Source organism: Oncorhynchus mykiss, chromosome 23 (genome assembly GCF_057628025.1).
Source record: "Oncorhynchus mykiss isolate SJ-2025 chromosome 23, ASM5762802v1, whole genome shotgun sequence".
NCBI lineage: Eukaryota > Metazoa > Chordata > Actinopteri > Salmoniformes > Salmonidae > Oncorhynchus > Oncorhynchus mykiss.
Window position 1 is genome coordinate 48888064 of NC_143044.1, and position 14057 is coordinate 48902120.

Below are 14057 nucleotides of genomic sequence, written 5' to 3' on the forward strand. Positions count from 1 at the left end.
GAGCTTGTGCATGGTCCGCCAGGCACAATACCAGACAGAGCACAAACTTGGCCACTGCAGTTATCACAATTCATGTCCACACGTGTTTCCCCAACTCCGTGGTTGGTGAAGAAATGGTACATGTACATAGTTGATGTTTGCGCTGCTGCGCTTGCTTGGGCCAGCTCTCTTTTTGATGGGAGGCATTAGACCATTCTCCTTGTATGACTGGTTGAGGAGAGTCAGGCGTGTTCTACTGATGCTGAAAGATAAATTCTAGATACAAACATTTTAGCATTATTATACAATACATGCGAAATGGCATTCTGAGAACATCACTACACACACTTCATACACGTAATGTCGTAATGGCTGGTAGCCAGCCATCTAACCTCAGCTAATGTTAGTTAGCTAACAGCAAACTTTAACTTTGGGACTTTTGTTTAGACATGTCACATTAATGTTAGCTAGCTAAACAATGAACTATAATCCCAATCCATAGAGTAACGTTACTAGCAATACAAACCGATTGTCACAGCTAAAGTTAACCAAATAAGTTAGGTTCAATGTTAACGTCATCGAACTCCAGCTGGCTAGCTAACAGCAAGCCTTAACTTGCAATGAATACAACTTTCTGACAAAATTAGAAATTATTCATATCTGAAACTAGCTAGATTCTTACCTGTATACATGGGAGGAAAGCTTCACGGCAGACTGCAACCCCTTTCATTACACAAGACTTCCTGTGTTGTTTCCGTTTAGTTTGCACAGCTTGTTGTGTTGTGTTGTGTTCCACTGATTTCAGAACTTGGTCAACTTCTTCCGTGACAATGACACTGTTGATCATCGTTCCTTAGCCATCACCATCATCGGAAGACTCTACAATGTCTTCTTCAATTATTTTTTTACCTAAATCACGGATTTCCTCATCGTCTGATTAATTTTCAGAATCAGAGAGAGTCAGCATGGCATGATTGTCCTCCAGAAAGTAGTCCTGCCCTACTTTTTCCCACTGACCTTTGTTGATAGCGCCTGATAAATTCATGGCAGAAATGTATTTGAGAGCAGTAGCAACATATTTGCACCGCAGAACAATCTGAAACTCATCTCTCGGCATGTCCAGCCCACTCATTATCTCAGCCAATCACGGGTAGCGGGAAGGTTCCTGCCTTTTTCTTTGACTAAACCAACTAGGCTCCTAATTTAACAACTATATTCGTATTTACAGATAGCATAAAAGTTTGTTAGCCTGTTGCGACGAGCAATCCTGTATCCGGGAGCGTAATTATAGCCTCAAGCTCATTACCATAACGCAACGTTAACTATTCATGAAAATCGCAAATGAAATGAAATAAATATATTGGCTCTCAAGCTTAGCCTTTTGTTAACAACACTGTCATCTCAGATTTTCAAAATATGCTTTTCAACCATAGCAAAACAAGCATTTGTGTAAGAGTATTGATAGCTAGCATAGCATTAAGCCTAGCATTCAGCATGCAACATTATCACTAAAACAAGAAAAGCATTCAAATAAAATAATTTACCTTTGAAGAACTTCAGATGTTTTCAATGAGGAGACACTCAGATAGCAAATGTTCAGTTTTTCCAAAAATATTATTTGTGTAGGAGAAATCGCTCCGTTTTGTTCATCACGTTTGGCTAAGAAAAAAACCCGAAAATTCAGTCATTATAACGGCGAACGTTTTTCCAAATTAACTCCATAATATCAACAGAAACATGGCAAACATTGTTTAGAATCAATCCTCAAGGTGTTTTTCGCATATCTATTCGATGATATATCATTCGTGGAAGTTTAGTTTCTCCTCTGAACGACATGGAAAAATGCATGCAGCTGGAGATTGCGCACCAATTTCGACGGAGGACACCAGGCGGACACCTGGTAAATGTAGTCTCTTATGGCCAATTTTCCAATGATATGCCTACAATTACGTCACAATGCTGCAAAGACCTTGGGGAAACGACAGAAAGTGTAGGCTCATTCCTTGCGCATTCACAGCCATATAAGGAGACATTGGAAAACAGCGCCTCCAAAATCTGGGGCATTTCCTGTTTGAAATGTAATCTTGGTTTCGCCTGTAGCATCAGTTCTGTGGCACTCACAGATAATATCTTTGCAGATTTGGAAACGTCAGAGTGTTTTCTTTCCAAAGCTGTCAATTATATGCATAGTCGAGCATCTTTTCGTGACAAAATATCTTGTTTAAAACAGGAACGTTTTTCATCCAAAAATGAAATACTGCCCCCAGAGTTTCAAAAGGTTAGAGAAGTAATTTCTGCCAAAAAACACATTTAGATAAAAACTGCTCTCTTGTGAAGTCGTGACTTGCGACATAGGCCTAGTTTACTGAATAGGGTCACATATAGTGGCTGTATCCAGGAAAGCCAAAGTTCCAAAAGCTGGGCCTAAAGTAGCGTATAATAGATAATTCAAAAGATTTGCTGTGACTCTTATGTGGATGATGTTAAAAATAGTTTTTGGTCGGATGTGATTAAAAAGGAGCATCCAGACGCTGCACTTGATGAATTTTGAAATTGCATCTTCCAATTATTGATAAACACTCACTTGTTAACCTCTCTAGGGTATGTGGGATGCTAGCGTCCCATCTGGCCAACATCCAGTGAGATTGCAGAGCGCCAAATTAAAAAACAGAAATACTAATTATAAACATTCAGAAAACAAAACATATTTTACATAGGTTTAAAGCTTAACTTCTTGTGAATCCAACCACGGTGTCAGATTTAAAAAATGATTTACAGCGAAAGCATACCTTACGATTATTTGAGAACATAGCCCAGTTGACAAATTATTACAAACAGTAACCAGCCAAGCAGAAGCGTTACAATACTCAGAAATAGAGATAGAATGAATCCCTTACCTTTGATGATCTTCATATGGTGGCACTCAGAAGACATTAATTTCCTCAATAAATGTTTCTTTTGTTCGATAAAGTCTCTTTATATCCATAAACTTCCGTTTTGTTCGCACGTTTTCTTCAGTAATCCACAGGCTCAAATGCAGTCAAAACAGGCCGACAAAAATCCTAATTGTATCCGTAAAGTTCATAGAAACATGTCAAACGATGTTTAAATTCAATCCTCAGGTTGTTTTTAGCCTAAATGATCTATAATATTTCAACTGGACTATAACCTCGTCAATATAAAACGTAAACAAGAAATGCACTCTCTCGGGATTGCGCATGAAAAAGCTCTGTGACTCGTCAGGGTCCACTCATTCAGACTGGTCTTACTCCCTCATTTATAAGAATACAAGCCTGAAACAATTTCTAAATACTGTTGACATCTAGTGAACAGTTTTTGAAACTTTAGAGTGTTTTCTATCCAAACCTACCAGTATGCATATGCATATCATGTCTTCTGGGCCCAAGTAGCAGGCCGTTTAATTTGGGCATGCTTTTCATCCAAAATTCCGAATGCTGCCCCCTACCCTAGATAAGTTAAGAAACTGACTGTTAAGGCCCCATGGATTGATGAAAAATTTATAAAAAAACTGTATGATTGAAAAAGGGGCACCTAAAAAGTCTGGCAGCATATCTGACTGTCTGACTTACTGCAAATTGAGAAATTATGCAACTAAGCTTAACAAAAAGAAGATGAAACTGTATTATGAAGCCAAGATCAATGATATATAAAGAATGTTGGGAAAAAAAACTTGAGTACTTTCAATAAAAGGATCGAATCAGATGGCATATTCATCACAAAACCATTTGATGTTGCCAATTATTTTAATGACTACTTCATTGGCAAAGAGGGCAAAGTTAGGCAGGAAATGCTAACAACGAACAGTGAGCAATCACACTTATGTGTAAAAAAAGAAATTATGAAAGAAAAGCATTGCAAGTTTGAATTTTTCTAAGTTAGTGTGGGAGAGGTGAACAAATTATGTTAGCTGACTCTTGCCGCTCCTGTCTGTCATATCTTTAATCTGAGCCTGGAAGAAAGTCTTTGTCCTCAGGCCTGGAAGGAAGCCAAAGTCATTCTGCTACCCAAAAGTGGTAAAGCGGCATTTACTGGTTCTAATAGCAGACCTATCAACTTGCTGCCAGCAACAGACTTTCATCACAAATTGTTGATGATTGGTTGAAACAAATTCATAATAAGAAGATTGTGGGAGCTGTACTGTTAGATTTTAGTGCAGCCTTTGATATCATTGACCATAAACTGTCATGGTGAAAACTTATAGATTCAACGGTTGTAAAGATGGGGAGAGGTCTGCCCGTAATAAAGAGATGGCCTGCTTTTTTGATACCACACTCCACAAAGCATGTCCTTCAGGCTCTAGTTTTATATTATCTTGATTATCAATCAAATGTATTTTTAAAGCCCTTTTTACAAATCAAGTTGTTAATGCGAGTGTAGTGAATTGCTTGTGCTTCTATTTCTGATCATGCAGTAATATCTAACAAGTAATCTAACAATTTCACAAAAAAAAGTGTAAAGGAATGAATAAGAATATGTACATATAAATATACGGATGAGTGATGACTGAATGGCATAAGCAAGATGCAGTAGGTAGTATAGAGTACAGTATATGCATATGAGATGAGTAATGTAGGGTATGTAAAGTGTCATTGTTTAAAGTGACTAGTGATACATTTATTGCATCTAATTTTTTATTATTAAAGAGGCTAGAGATTTGAGTCAGTATGTTGGCAGCAGCCACTCAGTGTTAGTGATGGCTGTTTAACAATCTGATGGCCTTGAGATAGAAGCTGTTTTTCAGTCTCTCGGTCCCAGCTTTGATGCACCTGTACTGACCTCACCACCTACCTCTCGTTTCTGAGCCGTTGAATTGCGACTCTACTTTGTCTCTATACTGACGCTTAGCTTGTTTGATTGTCTGTCACAAGACGCAGGCCTCCTTATTGTCCCTAGAATTTCCAAGCAAACAGCTGGAGGCAGTTACCTTTCGTCAGCTGATGTCACAAAGTGCTATACAGAAACCCAGCCTAAAACCCCAAACAGCAAGCAATACAGATGTAGAAGTATGGTGGCTGGGAAAAACTCCCTAGAAAGTCAGGAACCTCTTCTAGCTGTGCTGGGTAGACTATAACAGAACATGGCCAAGATGTTCAAACGTTCATAGATGACCAGCAAGGTCAAATAATGATAATAACCACAGTGGTTGTAGAGGGTGCAACAGGTCAGAACCTCATGAGGAAATGTCAGTTGGTTTTTCATAGCCGAGCATCCAGGACCTCTACACCAGGCGGTGACAGAGGAAGGCCCTAAAAATTGTCAAAGACCCCAGCCATAGACTGTTCTCTCTACTATCGCATGGCAAGTGGTACCGGAGTGCTAAGTCTAGGACAAAAAGGCTTCAACAGTTTTTACCCCCAAGCCATAAGACTCCTGAACAGGTAATCAAATGGTTACCCGGACTATTTGCATTGTGTGCCACCCCCAACCCCTCTTTTACGCTGCTGCTACTCTCTGTTTATCTTATATGCAGTCACTTTAACTATATATTCATGCACATACTACCTCAATTGGCCCGACCAACCAGTCAACTAATAGTTGATTTGTTAGAGGACCAACCATCCACAGAGATAAACTGATATCATTCTGACAGCTAAGCTCTGAACCAGGCCAGAACTTTTCGTGTAGGCCAATTTGGGTTTCCAATCTCTTCAAAAGAATGTGGTGATCGATGGTGTCAAAAGCAGCATGAGGACAGATGTAGAGCCTTAAGTCTGACACCATTAAAATATATTTTCCACCTTCACGTGTGCAGTCTCAGTGCTATCATGGGGGCTAAAAGCTGACTGAAGCATTTTATATACATTGTTATTCTTCAGGAAGGCAGGGAGCTGCTGTGCAACAGCTTTTTCGCCAACATTTTGAGAGGAATGGGAGATTCGATATAGGTCGGCAGTTTTTGATATTTTCTTGGTCAAGGTTTGACTTTTTCAAGAGAGTATTACTGCCACTTTTATTGAGTATGGCACACATCCGGTGGATAGGGAGCCATTTATTATGTTCAACATAGGAGGGCCAAGCACAGGAAACAGCTCTTTCAGTAGTTCACTATTTTCATGAATGTGTCAAGAGATATAGTATTAAAACATTTGAGTGTCTCACTTGATTCTAGGTCCTGGCAGTGTTGTGCAGACTCAGGACAACTGCGCTTTGGCGAAATACGCATATTTAAAGAAGAGTCATAATTTGTTTTCTAATGATCATTATCTTTTCATCACAGAAGTTCCTGAATTTATCACTACTGAAGTGAAAGCCATCCTCTTAGGGTATGTTGCTTTTTAGTTAGCTTTGCGACAGTATCAAAAATACATTTTGGATTGTTCTTATTCTCCTCAATGAAATTGGAAAAATAGGATGATTGAGCAACAGTGAGGGCTCTTCGATATTGTACGGTACCTTCTTTCCAAGCTAGACAGAAGACTTCCATTTTGGTAGAACGCCATTTCCATTTCAGTTTTCTGGAAGCTTGCCTCCGAGCTCGGGTATTTCCTGTTTACCAGGGAGCTAGATTCTTACATCAGATGTTCGTTTTTAGGGGTGTAACTGCATCTAGGGTATTACGCAAGGTAACATTTTGTTCATTTGTTAGGTGTTTAACCAATTTTTGTACTCCGACATCTTTGGGTAGGTGGAGGGAGTCTGGAAGGGCATCTAGGAATCTTTTGGTTGTCTGAAAATTTATGGCACGGCTTTTGATGATCCTTTGTTGGGGTCTAAGCAGATTATTTGTTTCGATTGCAAACATAATAAACGGGTGGTATGAAGAAAAACATCAAGCTCCACAATATTTATTCCACGGGACAAAACTAGGTCCAGAGTCTGACTGTGGCAGTGAATAGTTCAGGAGACATGTTGGACAAAACCCACTGAGTCGATGACAGGAATGGAGGGGGTCTTTTTTCCAGTGAGATTGCTAAGGCGAACACCGCCACGTTTAGTTTTGCACTAACTTAGATCGAGGCACAGACAGAGTCTCAATGGGGATAGCGGAGCTGATTGTCCTTGTGGCAGACTCCACTAAGCTAACAGCCTGCTGCCTGGCCTGCTCCCTGTTATATATGATTGTAGGTGTGGGTAAGGATGACAGAGGCAGAGAAGTTAACCGTTGACAGGGAACTTACTTCCTTCACTCGGTAAAGTGGGGAAAAGGGGCAGAACCAAAGCAAAGAAAGCAAAAGTTAGAGCCACCTCTCCTACCTTACCTACCCACTACTTATCTATTATTAACACCACCTGGCGCGCTAACCAAAATACAGGGGGTGGTCCGCCCAGGTCTTACCTAGTGTGCATAGACAGTACATAATATGAGTATTTGTATGCCCGCAGGCCTCTTGACTAAGCACTCCCAAGGTGCCTTCCCCCCTGGGAACAAAAAACAGAATAATTACAAACTTAAAGTGAACAATTTCAACAATCAAAAACCATCCTTTTGGCATACACATACCTCAGCAGGACCGGCAAAAAAAAAAAATAAAAAAAAAATAAATAAATAAATAAATAAATAAATAAATCCTTTACTAAAACTTAGACCAGCAACAAAACACAAGATATACAAAGAAGCTCTCTCTCCTAACAAAGGAACACTGGCTTTTATCCAGTTGGAGAAGGAGTTTACAATTGCAGACAGCTGTATCCCTTAATGAGAGGGCGGGATCAGAGCTCCAATCTGCAATGGGGCCGACCAATCAGCTGCTTGGGGGAATCCAGGAAGCCATTTCCTGAAATACACACACGCATATACACAAACTCACAACACAGAAACAGGGGAACGTAACACACCCTATCTCATTCATTATTGTCCAGTCATATGGTCAAGTGCTGCAAAGAAAGACCTAGTTAAGCTGCAGCTGGCCCAGAACAGAGTGGCACATCTTGCTCTTCATTGTAATATGAGGGCTAATATTAATACTATGCATGCCAGTGCCTCTTGGCTAAGAGTTGAGGAAAGACTGACTGCATCACTTCTTGTGTTTATAAGAAACATTCGTGTTGGAATTTCCAAATTGTTTGCATAGTCAATTTACACACAGGACTGACACACACACTTACCCTAAACTATCAAAACAATTGATTATTATTCGCCGTTAGTCAGCACCTCCAAACAAACTATTATTCTGGGAGCACCAGCTCATGCTTTTTAATCTACTGTCTTTTACACACACTTATCCCACCATAAATGCCACCCAGGGACTTTTCACAGTCCCCAGGTTCAGAACAAATTCAAGGAAACGTACAGTATTATACAGAGCCATAAGCGCATGGAACTCCTTTTCCATCTCATATAGTGGAAGTGAATAGCAAACATGATTTCAAAAAACAAATAAAGTGACACCTCACGCACAACGCCACTCGACCATTTGACCTGATTTGTTGACGTGTATGTTTAACTGATAGATGTGCACACACACACACACACACACACACACACACACACACACACACACACACACACACACACACACACACACACACACACACACACACCATATTAAAGTGTTTAAAGGTATGTAAAGTCTTTTGACTGTAATGTATTTTTCATTATGTGTCGGACCCCAGTCAGACTAGCTGTCACCATTGGCGTCGCTTATAGGGGATCCTATTAAAGCAAATCAAATTCTCACCCTAGCTTCGTCCACATCCCCGTTCAAACCTAACACTAGCCTCACCTCGAACCCTAACTGTAGCTTCATGACCATACCCGGTCTCCACCCTAATCATAGCAAATTGTTGTATGTCAGTGTGGTTAACTAATTCAATCCAGGTTGTACTAGAACACTAATACATTATTCACCAGAATACTGTCCTGGAAACACTTCACAATGAAGCTAGATGTTGGACCTATGAGTTATAAATATTGCCTTTCTACCAGCAGGCAAGGTCTGATAGTGGCAGTGTTTTCTACCCATGATAAAAAGAAAGGAAAAGAAAAAGAGATCTTCGTTTCCAGTTTCAGCATCTCTGCTAGTATTTCATGTCACAGAGGCCTCACACAAGTGCACACACACACAAACTACTGATGTGTTCTATAGTAACTTGCCACAGCCAGCTCTCCTGTCACTGCTCCAGTCATGTGGCAGATGACCTTGACAGGGATAAAACTCTGACAGCAAAGGGTACAGCTTTGCCTCCCGCCCAGCCACCAAGATTCCCACCACGGCTACAAATGGGGAATGGTTGAAGAGGGAGGGAGGAGGAGGAGGACAGAAAAGGACAAAGTGGAGGGGGAGAAGGAGGACAAAGAGGAGGAAGAGGACAGAGGAGGAGGAGGACAAAACGGAGGGGGACAAAGAGGAGGGAGAGGACAAAAAGAAGGTGGAGGACAAAGAGGATGAGGAGGACAAAGAGGAGGAGGAAGACTGAAGAGGACAAAGAGGAGAAGGAAGACTGAGGAGGAGGAGGAGGACAAAGAGGAGGTGGAAGACAGAGGATGATGTTGAAGAGGAGGAGGACGGAGGAGGAAGAGGATAAAGAGGACCAAAAGGAGGAGGTGGACAGAGGAGGAGGATGAAAAGGAGGAGGATGGAGGACAAAGTGGAGGAAGTTGGAGGAAGAAGAGGAGGAAAGAGGAGGTAAAGTAGGAGGAGGAGGAGGAAGAGGATGAGGGGGTGGAGGAAGAGGAGGATGATGAGGGGGTGGAAGAAGAGGAGAAGGAGGACAGAGGAAAAGGAGGAGAAGGAGGAAGAGGAGGGGGAGGATGGAGGAAGAGATGGATCAATATCTTTTAGTGTCTCAGAATTTGGTTAGGATCACTGTTGAATAAAAACAACAAACGACAAATACTGTACATAAGCAAAACAAAGGCTGGCAAATCTTCACAAAACAGCAGGTGACCCCTTTGTGGTTGTCAGTAGCTGAGTAATATGTCAGTCTCAAAAGGGACTTCGATGAACAACACAGTCATGTCTCTTTTGTTAATTTTTTCAGGTCCAGTTCCCACTGACAAGCTCAAAAGTCAGCCCAAGTAACAACCATGTCCAGTCATGTTTGACGTAAGACACAAAGGTGAATCTTCAATGAAAAATGGGTTTGTTTGTGATACCTTACTGAGGTAGCCTTCATGGTTTTCATCCATTGATGCTGGGGTCAAAACAAACCCTCTTTGTCTTATTGAGAAACACACAAACACAGCCTCGCCTCACCATTGGTGCTTCAAAATGAAATAGAGAAAAAGGACTTAGAGAAGAGTTCACGCACTCGTTATAGACTCTTTCTCTCCTCCTCATCCTTCTCCCTTTCTCTCTCTCCCTCCCGCCCACTCTCTCTTCCCCCCATCTCTCTCTTGCTCTCCCTCTTTCCCCATCTCTCACCCCATTTCTCTCTCTCGCTCTCCCTCTTTCCCCATCTCTCACCCCATTTCTCTCTCTCGCTCTCCCTCTTTCCCCATCTCTCACCCCATTTCTCTCTCTCGCTCTCCCTCTTCCCCCCCATTTCTCTCTCTCTTTCCCCCCCATCTCTCACCCCAGATTTTCTTTAAAAAACAAGGACATTTCTAAGTGACCCCAAACTTTTGAACGGTAGAGTATATGTTTTTGCATTTTGTTCTTTGTTCTTTGTTATAGTGCCAAAAAGATTGGAAAAGTGGTTTATCCACACATCATTTTGGATAGATAACTCTTCATGTGGTTGTTTTCTGTTTCTATTGTGTTCCTATTTTCCCGGAAGTCAAATCAAATCAAACTTTATTTGTCACATATTCCAAATACAAGTGTAGACTTTACCGTGAAATTATTATTAAAGAAAATATTAATGAAGTAGACTAAAATAAAAAGTAATAATAAAAAGTAACACAATAAGAATAACAGTAATGAGGCTATATACAGAGGGCACTGGCACTTAGTCAGTGTGCAGGGGTACGGGTTAGTTGAGGTAATCTGTAAATGTAGTTGGGGGTGAAGTGACTGATAATAAACAGCAAGTAGCAGCAGTGTACAAAAGAGAGGGGGGGTCAATGTAAATTGTCCAGTGATTGTATTAATTGTTCAGCAGTCTTATGGCTTGGGGGTAGAAGCTGTTGAGGAGCTTTTTGGACCTAGACTTGGTGCTCCTGTACCGCTTGCCGTGCAGTAGCAGAGAGAACAGTCTATGACTTGAGTGACTGGAGTCTTTGACATTTGTATGGGCTTTCCTCTGACACCGGCTATTGTAGAGGTCCTGGATGGCAGGAAGCTTGGCTCCAGTGATGTACAGGGCCGTATGCACTACCCTCTGTAGTGCATTGCGGTCAGATGCCGACCATTTGCCATACCAGGCAGTGATGCAACCGGTCAGGATGAGATCGATGGTGCAGCTGTAGAACCTTTTGAGGATCTGAGGACCCATGCCAAGTCTTTTCAGTCTCCTGAGGGGGAAAAGGTTTTGTCATGCCATCTTCATGACTGTCTTGGTAGGTTTGGACTATGACGGTTCGTTGGTGATGTGGACACCAAGGAACTTGAAACGCTCAACCCGCTACACTACAGCCCTGTCGATGTTAATGGGGGCCTGTTCGGCCCACCTTATCCTGTAGTCCACGATCAGCTTCTTTGTCTTGCTCACATTGAGGGAGAGTTTGTTCGTCTCATCGTTGTCGGTGATCAGGCCTACCACTGTTGTGTTGTCAGCAAATGTAATGATGGTGTTGGAGTCGTGTTTGGCCATGCAGTTGTGGGTGAACAGGGAATACAGGAGGGGACTAAGTACACACCCCAGTGATAAGGTTCATCATGACAGACGTGTTGTTGCCTACTCTTACCACCTGGGGATGGCCCATCAGGAAGTCCAGGATCCAGTTGCAGAGGGAGGTGCTTAGTCCCAGAGTCCTTAGCTTAGTGATGAGCTTTGTGGTCACTTTGGTGTTGAACGCTGAGCTGTAGTCAATGAATAGCATTCTCAAATAGGTGTTCCTTTTTGTCCAGGTGAGAAAGGGTAGTGTGGAGTGCGATTGAGATTGCGTCATCTGTGGATCTGTTGGGGCGGTATGCGAATTGGGGTGAGTCTAGGGTGTCCGGGAGGATGCTGTTGATGTGAGCCATGATCAGCCTTTCAAAGCAGTTAATGGCTACCGACGTGAGTCCCACGGGGCGGTAATCATTTAGGCAGGTTACCTTCACTTCCTTGGGCACAGGGACTATGGTGGTCTGCTTGAAACATGTATGTATTACATACTCGGTCAGGGAGAGGTTGAAAAAAACAGTCAAGACATTTGAAAGTTGGTCAGCGCATGGTTTGAGTACACTTCGTGGTAATCCGCACGCTCTCGAAAGCCGATGTGAACAAAATATTTAAACAGGTCAACATTCACAAAGCCACTGGGCCAGACGGATTACCACGAAGTGTACTCAAACCATGCGCTGACCAACTTTCAAACATGCTTCAGTGTTGCTTGCCTCAAAGCGAACATAAAAGGCATTTAGCTCGTCTGGTAGGCTCGAGTCACTGGTCAGCTTGCATCTCGGTTTCCCTGTATAGTCCGCAATAGATTTCAAACCTTGCCACATCCGACGAGCGTCAGAGCCGGTGTAGAAGGATTCAAATGTTAGCCTGTGTTGACGCTTTGCTTGTTTGGTGGTTCATCTGAGGGCATAGCAGGATTTATTATAAGCATCCGGATTAGTCTCCCGCTCCTTGAAAGCGGCAGCTCTAGCCTTTAGCTCCATGCGGATGTTGCCTGTAATCCATGGCTTATGGTTGGGATTGGGAAGTGTTTAGGTTCTATGGATCCTTCAAATAACTTTTTATGGCTGCAGGGGCAGGATTGAGTAGCTTGGATGAAAGGTGCCCATATCAAACGGCCTGCCCCTCAGTCATAGTTGCTAATATTTGCATATTATTAGTAGTATTGGATAGAAAACACGCTGAAGTTTCTAAAACTGTTTGAATTATGTCTGTGAGTATAACAGAACTCATATAGCAGGCAAAAACTTGAGAAATTCCACTTCCTTTTTTCTGGAGGTGGCAGATTTTCAACCAAGGTCTCATTGAAATTACAGCGAGATATGGGTGAGTTTTCACTTCCTACACCTTCCACTAGCAGTCAATAGAACTTTGTCTGATGACTCTAATGTGAAGGGGGGTCGATTGACACAGGTAATAGTCACCACAGCCATGAGTGGACCATGCTTTCACCAGGCGCATTCACAGGGGAAGGACTTGCGTTCCACCGTTCATCTGAAGTAATTCTAATTCTCCGGTTGGAACGTCATTCAAGATATATGTAAACAACATTCTAAGGATTGATTCAGTACATCGTTTGACATGTTTCTACTGACTGTTACGGAACTTTTGGACATTTCGTCACGTTATAGTGGACGCGCTTTGTGACTTTGGAATTGTTTACCAAACGCGCTAACCAAAGTAGCTAATTGGCCATAAATAACGTACATTTTGGAACAAATCAAGCATTTATTGTGGACCTGGGATTTCTACGACTGAATTCTGATGAAGTTCCTCAAAGGTAAGTATTCGGCCCCCTTGAACTTTGCGACCTTTTGCCACATTTCAGAATTCAAACATAAAGATATAAAACTGTAATTTTTTGTGAAGAATCAACATCAAGTGGGACACAATCATGAAGTGGAACGACATTTATTGGATATTTCAAACTTTTTTAACAAATCAAAAACTGAAAAATTGGGCGTGCAAAATGATTCAGCCCCCTTAAGTTAATACTTTGTAGCGCCACCTTTTGCTGCGATTACAGCTGTAAGTCGCTTGGGGTATGTCTCTATCAGTTTTGCACATCGAGAGACTGACATTTTTTCCCATTCCTCCTTGCAAAACAGCTCGAGCTCAGTGAGGTTGGATGGAGAGCATTTGTGAACAGCAGTTTTCAGTTCTTTCCACAGATTCTCGATTGGATTCAGGTCTGGACTTTGACTTGGCCATTCTAACACCTGGATATGTTTATTTTTGAACCATTCCATTGTAGATTTTGCTTTATGTTTTGGATCATTGTCTTATTGGAAGACAATTCTCCGTCCCAGTCTCAGGTCTTTTGCAGACTCCATCAGGTTTTCTTCCAGAATGGTCCTGTATTTGGCTCCATCCATCTTCCCATCAATTTTAACCATCTTCCCTGTCCC